Source organism: Bison bison, unplaced genomic scaffold (assembly GCF_000754665.1).
Source record: "Bison bison bison isolate TAMUID 2011002044 unplaced genomic scaffold, Bison_UMD1.0 scf7180017864451, whole genome shotgun sequence".
NCBI lineage: Eukaryota > Metazoa > Chordata > Mammalia > Artiodactyla > Bovidae > Bison > Bison bison.
Window position 1 is genome coordinate 7670994 of NW_011495013.1, and position 8552 is coordinate 7679545.

Sequence of the window (8552 nt, forward strand, 5' to 3'; positions counted from 1 at the left end):
CCAGGCTCCTCCATCCATGGGATTCTCCAGGCAAGAGTACTGGAGTGGGGTGCCATTGCCTTCTCCATAGAATTAAATTGTACTTGTAGGATTCAGTTTACAAATTCAGATGTGCAAATAATCACACTACAGTAATCATAATCTTTCAGTTACCTTAATTTGAACTCTTGAGTTATATCTCCCAGGATTGGTTGGAAAAATGCATTTATTAATTCACTCAACAGACCCCTATTATGCCTAGACATTTTCTATATACTGGAAATAGAGCAGCACATGAAATAAAGTACCTGTCCTCATGGAACTTACATTTGAATGGGGAAAGCAGATAGCAAACAAGTAAAATATAAATTAAGATATAATATGAAGCAGTGATCTGTGTGGGGAGATGCGGTGAAGAGGTTTTCAATTTAGACTGAGCAAAGAAGGTACTCTACCATGGTGACGTTTGAGCAGAGATCTGAACGAAGGTGCAACACCCACTGGATACTGGGGAAAGAATTTTCCAGGGAGAGAAAAAGAAAACAAGGACCCAGAAAAGGGGGCATACTTGGTATGTTTAAGGACCAACTAGGAGGCCAATATAACTAAAAGAGTTTGAGCAGGCAGAAGAGCAGTAGGACACCAAATCAGAGAGATGATCGGGGCCATTTCACGTAGGGCTATGGTGAGGACTTTGGATTTAACTGTAAGCAAGCTGAGGCAAGGAAGCAACATGATCTGATTTTGTTTTTGTAAGATCACAATGGCAGCTCTACCTCGAAGTGGGCTATTGGGGAAACGGGAGCAAGAGTTGCAATAGACACCTTTAACATGCTGTGTATAGTCCAGGTGAAGATGGTGGCTTGGATATGAGGACTTACAGTGAGATGCAGGATATGTTTTGAAGGTTGAGCTGACAAAGTTCACTGACAAATTATGATAGCGGGTGTGAAATTAAGAGGAACTGAGCCAATGGAATGCCCTCTTATGAGAGAGAGAATATTAGGAAAGGAATATATTTGGGGGGAAAAATCATGAGTTCTGCTTAAAACACGTCAAGTCTCCACTAAAAGCTGGCTCTCCCATTTCTCTTTACGTCCAGCAACACTTTTGATACCAGATGTGTGGATTTTTCCCCACAAAATAATTATTCAGTTCTCAGTGGGTACCAACTGGATGTCCTACATTTAATTCAGCTCTGACACTAATTGCCTGGAGAGTTCAGATCTCACTGGTTAAGGGCTCAATCCCACAAGACTGGCCCCCTCACTTCAGATGCCAGTCACTGGTCTCATGGCTGTCACTTTTACTCCTGATCACGCAGCTGGAGACCCACCCTCCCCTACCTCTGGACCATTCATTCACATGTGGCAACTCTATCACCCTTTTAGTCAGTCTCTAGGGCCCATCCACATCTAATAGAATACATTCTGTTCACTAAACAGAAATGCATACAGTATTCTAAGTTCAGACGCCCCATGATTTTCTACAAAGGCAAGAGCATGTTTCTTCTTAAAACTTCCCAATTAAATCCAGTCTTTTTTGATCTTTTTGTAATCTCCACTGAGAACATTACTAGCTGCAAAGTCCTTATATAAGCCTTCACTGCCTTTGATTACTTAGAGCCAATTATTTTAAAATTATAATGTTCATTATCTTATCCCAAATGTACTCACTCAAGTAGAACTTACCCCTACTGAAGCCCATCTGCTAGTTTTAAGATGATGTTTAATTAAACATCTTAAATGGCTCAGATGGTAAAGCATCTCTCTGCAGTGCAGGAGACCTGGGTTCGATCCCTGGGTTGGGAAGATCCCCTGGAGAAGGAAATGGCAACCCACTCTAGTACTCTTCCCTGGAGAATCCCATGGACAGAGGAGCCTAGTAGACTACAGTCCATGGGGTCGTGAAGAGTCAGACAGGACTGAGTGATATCACTCTCACTTTCAAATGTGACCAGTCCCATCAGAGTCAATACCTAGGGAATCTATTTATCCTCACCATTTATTGTATGATATCTGTTCTAAGTCTACTATAAAATTCAAAAAATAATTATGGTAATCATTGTTACAATAACTTTTAAAAAGTTTAAATAAGTGATATCTACTGATTTCCTTTTGTTCACAAATTTATTTACAGCTCAAATAGATTATTCAGTTATGGCTTCCAGTTTGAGAGGCTCAAATAATTTGAAGAAAGTGATTATAACTGGGCTCAGGAAGCAAAGGCTCAATCTGCATTGCTTGTATCACAGTATACTACATTTGATGGCAAATAGGTATTTGAAATATGGTTAATCTATATTATGTATTTGTATTTGTGTGTGTGTGTGTGATTTATTTTTGGTTACTCTCTTTGAGCTTCAAAAAAGCTTTCTGGTTTGGCATGTGGGCCAGCGGAGCAGGGAAGCCTGGTGTGCTGCAGTCCATGGGGTTGCAAAGAGTTAGACATGACTTAGTGATTGAACAACAACAACCAGTGAAGAAGGCCACCTCTCAAGGTAAAAGAAATAAGACTAGGTCAGTAGCATTAAATAAAGAGATCTATATTAAAGAGTTTAGCACTAAAATTTATTTTTAAAAGACCTATCCATTATTTCAGTTCATTAATAAAACAACTCTCATTTTTCTACCACTGAGGAGTCCTGTCTCTCTTTAATCAATGAATTTCAAATGCCCAATTCTTTTAGACAGAAAAATAAAAGGAGTACAATCAAGGTAAATTTCATGTTACTTTACTGTAATATGCTTCTTTGGTGATTTTATATATTTTATGCTTTTTTAGGCACTTTGAAATTATATCAGAAATGGAGCAATGGAAAAAGCCATAAATGTAGATCTATTAATTATCCTTATTTTTAGCAAACTAAGGAACTAGGGAGAGAGGTCTATTACACTAAAATCTGAGTGGAAACAAATTACATTCCTATCCTGGAGTCCCCCTGGTAATGGTAGACAGATGGTCATCCTTCAACACTCTTTCTGCCACAATGAGGCCATTGGAGGATATCAGGGAGCACTATGGACTTGGGTGCCACCAGGATACCTGTGCTCCTCAGCATCATGAATCTTTGTGACAAACCCAGGAAACAGGCTCCCTGCTCTCTGAAGACCTAACTCAAGTAGCTTCTTGGACCAAGTCCAACTGGCCAAAGCTCAGCCTAGATGAAACAAAAAGGAACCTAACTGAAAAGAGGAGAACTGGCAATTTGACAAGAAATCAAATATCAACTCTTTTTAAGGGCCAACATTGTCAGGCTGATGAGTAATTTTGTGGTAAATTGCTATTTTCAGAATCCCAAAGGAATACATGGGTGAAAAATGCATTCTTTCACCTTGAACTCATCAGGAAACCAAGAGCCAGACGTGGAATGTAATTCTAGAAGGTATTGTCTCCAAGTGATTTAATATGCACTCTGACTAACTTCAAGTGGAAACACAGGTAATTGGCATGTAACCACCAAGTAGAGCCTCATAAAGCACTCAAGTTCATCTGTGTAGAAAGCAATCAAGTACAATCTCATGGTGAAGTAAACACTGAGCCAAGGGTTAAAAGTCCAGGCTTTGCCACTAAACTAGCTGTGTGAATGTATACTTAACTCATCTTTTTTTCTTCTTGTGAAATAATTCAAATATACCAAAAATTATAGAGAATATATGTCCGTATTTGTATGTAGGTTTGTCAAATCTTAATATTTGGACTTATTTCCTTCATATTGTTTTAAAATATATAAAACATATAAATGAAGTCCTCTGAATTTTCCAGTTTCTCTTCCATCCCATCCTCTCCATTCAACACAGAAGTAACCACTCTCCTGATTTCTGCTCATTCCCCTGCCTGTTATTAAACTGTTATATCATAGGTACACATCAGTAAGTGCTACCTAGTACTTTGCTGTATGTTTGTAAGTTTTGTATAGATAACAATTATATGTACATACAAGAGTGCACAAATGAAAATGTTAAGAACAAACACAATGGAGCCTCAGGGCTTGGATTCAAATAATGGTTGTGTAACTTTCTTCTTGTGGGCATCAGGCAAAATAAGCAAACTCTCTGTGGCTCCATTTCCTCATCTGTTAAACAGGAGACATAAGAGAACCTAACTTCTAGGTTGTCCTGAGAATTAAATGAATTGACATCTGGAAAATACTTGGGACAGAGCCTGGCACAAACTCAGCACTACATAAATGTTCAGTTCAGTTCAGTCCCTCAGTCATGTCCAATTCTTTGCGACCCCATGGACTGCAGCACACCAGGCCTCCCTGTCCATCACCAACTCCCGGAGCCTACCCAAACTCATGTTCATTGAGTCGGTGATGCCATATAACCATCTCATCCTCTGTCGTCCCCTTCTCTGACTGCCCTCAATCTTTCCCAGCATCAGGGTTTTTTCAAATGAGTCAGTTCTTCACATCAGGTGGCCAAAGTACTGGAATTTCAACTTTAACATCAGTCCTTCCAATGAACACCCAGGACTGATCTCCTTTAGGATGGACTGGTTGGATCTCCTTGCAGTCCAAGGGACTCTCAAGAGTCTTCTCCAACACCACAGTTCAAAAGCATCAATTCTTCGGTGCTCAGCCTTCTTCACAGTCCAACTCTCACATCCATACATGACCACAGGAAAAACCATAGCCTTGACTAGACGGACCTTTGTTGGCAAAGTAATGTCTCTGCTTTTTAATATGCTGTCTGGCCTGGTCATAACTTTCCTTCCAAGGAGTAGCATCTTTTAATTTCAGGGCTGCAGTCACCATCTGCAATGATTTTGGAGCCCCCCAAAATAAAGTCAGCCACTGTTTCCACTGTTTCCCCATCTATTTCCCATGAAGTGATGGGACCAGATGCCACGATCTTCATTTTCTGAATGTTGAGTTTTAAGCCAATTTTTTCACTCTCCTGTTTCACTTTCATCAAGAGGCTCTTTAGTTCTTCTTCACTTTCTGCCATAAGGGTGGTATCATCTGCATATCTGAGGTTACTACTGTTTCTCCCGGCAATCTTGATTCCAACTTGTGTTTCAACCAGCCCAGCGCTTCTCATGATGTACTCTGTAAATAAGCAGGGTGACAATATACAGCCTTGACGGACTCCTTTTCCTATTTGGAACCAGTCTGTTGTTCCATGTCCAGTTCTAACTGTTGCTTCCTCACCTGCATACAGGTTTCTCAAGAGGCAGGTCAGGTGGTCTGGTATTCCCATCTCTTTCAGAATTTTCCACAGTTTATTGTGATCCACACAGTCAAAGGCTTTGGCATAGTCAATAAAGCAGAAACAGATGTTTTTCTGTAACTCTCTTGCTTTTTCCATGATCCAGCAGATGTTGGCAATTTGATCTCTGGTTCTTCTGCCTTTTCTAAAACCAGCTTGAACATCTGGAAGTTCACAGTTCATGTATTGCTGAAGCCTGGCTTGGAGAATTTTGAGCATTACTTTAGTAGCATGTGAGATGAGTGCAGTTGTTGGTATTCAAACATTTTATAGAATGCATTATATGAATATATTCTAATTTATATGTCATCTCCTTTCCATGATCATTTAAGTTGCTTACATTTTTTTACTATTACACCCTTCAACATGTCTCACTGTTGAAGAATGTGGCCAATATTTGTAGTGATTATAAACACCTAAGAATGAACTTTCTGGGTTTTAGGTTAACCAAACTTGCAGCTCTAGCAGATATCAGCATATTGCTTTCCAACATATGGCAAAAATTTCCAGTCTCATTCAAAGTTCCCATTACTACATACTCATCAGTTTTACTGTCGTCTGATCATCATTTCTGTATTTTCAAAATGAGGAGGGATAAATAAGATGATCCGTAGAGTGTGCATTTTCTATATTCTCTGATTCCCTTTTCTTGAATTTCCCACTTTCTCTCTTCACCTTGAGATAAACTAGTCCAGCAAATAGCAAACTGTTTCTTCTGAGTCTATAAGCCTATTTTTTTTGTATTTTATATTCTGAATAGTCTATAAACTAGGATATCCAATAATAAAATTTCAATAGTCATAAGGAAGAATATAACTTAAACTGACAATGTCCAAGCCAGGCATACATACATCCAACACTATTAAAACATATCTGTGGTTTTCAAATATTTTAAAGCAGTGGACTTTTTAAAAAATAAAAGTACAAAATGAAGCTCAATATAAATGCTGCTTGCTCCTTTTCTCCCCTTTTTGCTTACCTTTAAAATGCATCTTACACATTGGTAAAAGCTTCTTACAATGAAATTATATTAGTGCCTAGATGAACTTCCTGAAAATAAGAAATATTAAAATGCTTCCATTCATGTTGTTATTTTACCCATTACATTTGTATTTTATACTTTATTTGATCATGCTTTCATTTTAGACTAATATATAGTCTATACTAAAATCTTCTGGAAATATTCATGTCAGAGAAAGACTGCCTATTGTTACCAAAGAGCTCTGATTTTACTACCTACAATTTCTATGAGAAAAAAAAAGCTTCAGGCTCTGAAGTTTATAATTATAGGCCAATATTGCCTCCTAATAGTAAGAAGCTTAATCACATCATATTTCAAGTTAGAAAAGTTGATTTTTAAAAATTCTGCAAAATCTTGAAGTAATCTCTTCCTATATCATAATAGATTTGGGAGGAAGGCAGAATACTTACCAGACACATTGGCAAGCCTGGGTCATATTCTCTCTGATCTGCCATCTACAAGTCCCAGAATTCTCCCTCTCGTTTCCTCTCAGATGCCATTACTAAAGATCTTCCAACTTCAGCCAGCCTTCACTTGTCCTTACATCAAGCCTGTTGTAGTCTTAACATGTTAAGATCCTAGTCCCAGACAGCCACTGGAGTGCGGGATCAGGCTGGAATGTGGATGGTCTCTGGATTGATAAAAGAGAGCTCCTGCTTTGACATCCACATGTACCCAAGTCAGCACACTTACCATCAGTCTCACCAAAGCCACATGTTCCCTGTCTTTTTTTTTTTTTTTAATTTTCTCATGAAGCCAGCAGAGAAGGCAATGGCAACCCACTCCAGTACTCTTGCCTGGAAAATCCCATGGAAGGAGGAGCCTGGTAGGCTGCAGTCCATGGGGTCGTTAACGACTGAGCATCTTCACTTTCACTTTTCACTTTCATACATTGGAGAAGGAAATGGCAACCTACTCTAGTGTTCTTGCCTGGAGAATCCCAGGGACAGGGGAGCCTCAGGGGCTGCAGTCTATGGGGTTGCACAGAGTCGGACACGACTGAAGCAACTTAGCAGCAGCAGAAGCATGAAGCCAGAGCTCAGTTGTGAAGTTCTGCTTCACACTCCAGGTGTCTAAAACTGGAGTCTTCACCACCTGGAAGAGTCATGAAAAAGGATTTGGCTAAACCCTCCTTAGCCCAAGGCTTTGCACCAAGAACCTGCTACCTATCTGATGTAAGCTCAGAGCTTGGGGTCAGAGGTCATCAAATCAGAACCCTTGGATACGTCTCTAGCCCAGATCAGATTCAATGTGCCCCCCACTGGATGCTGTGGTTGGGGCTGCTTCTCCTTTGGGAGACAGCCCTGAGCCAGGTGTGCAACCCTCACTTATTCCCAGCAAATCTGCTGCTATGAGGAGCCTTCAAGCCTGTTTACAGTGTTTTAGAGGTTTTTATAACAGACAAGAAGGAACATAAAGAAAAGAATAAAACACAGATGAAGGAAAAGGAATAATAAGAAAGAAAAGAGAGGAAAAGGAGCACTTGTCTCAAGAAGAAGCCGTATTTTTTTATTACTTATGATTCACCCACTCCAGGACTAACCACTTCCTCTGCAGTGAAGTATTTGCCTGTTGATATTAAAGATATAGGTAGGATGTTGAAGGGAAGGCTTCAAAGGCTTCAAGGCAAAAACAACATTTAGTTCAACAAATATCCTATTGGTAGAGTAGGATAACTTCTACCATGGGCATACACTGATTGAGGTCCATAGAGATATCTGAAATGTCAAATTAACAAGTCATATTATTGTCATATTAAGCCATATTATGTCATATTAAGTCATGTTAAGTCATATTATTATAGGCATGGATAAAAATCTGAAGTCAGTCCAAGTGATCTGTGGTAAGAATTTACTGAGCCACATCTGAGTTTAGCAGTAGAGTTATATAACTGATTGTCAGTGTCTTCTGTGAGCAGACACTTCCGTTTCTTTTCTAGACCCATCCTCCTATTAACTCCTTCCTGGCTCTCTTCTCACGCTTTAATGTATGAATTACCTAGGGGTTTGCTAAAATTTGGATTCTGATACAGCAGGTCTGGAGTAGGGCCTGAGATTCTGAATTGCTAAGAAGCTCCCATGATGCCCATGCTGGACTATAGTACTTCCAGCTCTCATTTTCTAACAATTTCCTTTGTTCATCACCCAGCAAAATATTAGCTTTATCTCCTTTTCTTATTGCTGGTCAGTCAGAGAAAAGGAGATAGTAGCCAACTTCTATCAAGCTTTAATAATCATGAATTTTAAAATTTATGTAATTATATATATATATATAATTATATAATTAAAGATTCTTATAATATTTTATGATTTTCAATTTCCCAGGTGGTTCAGTGGTAA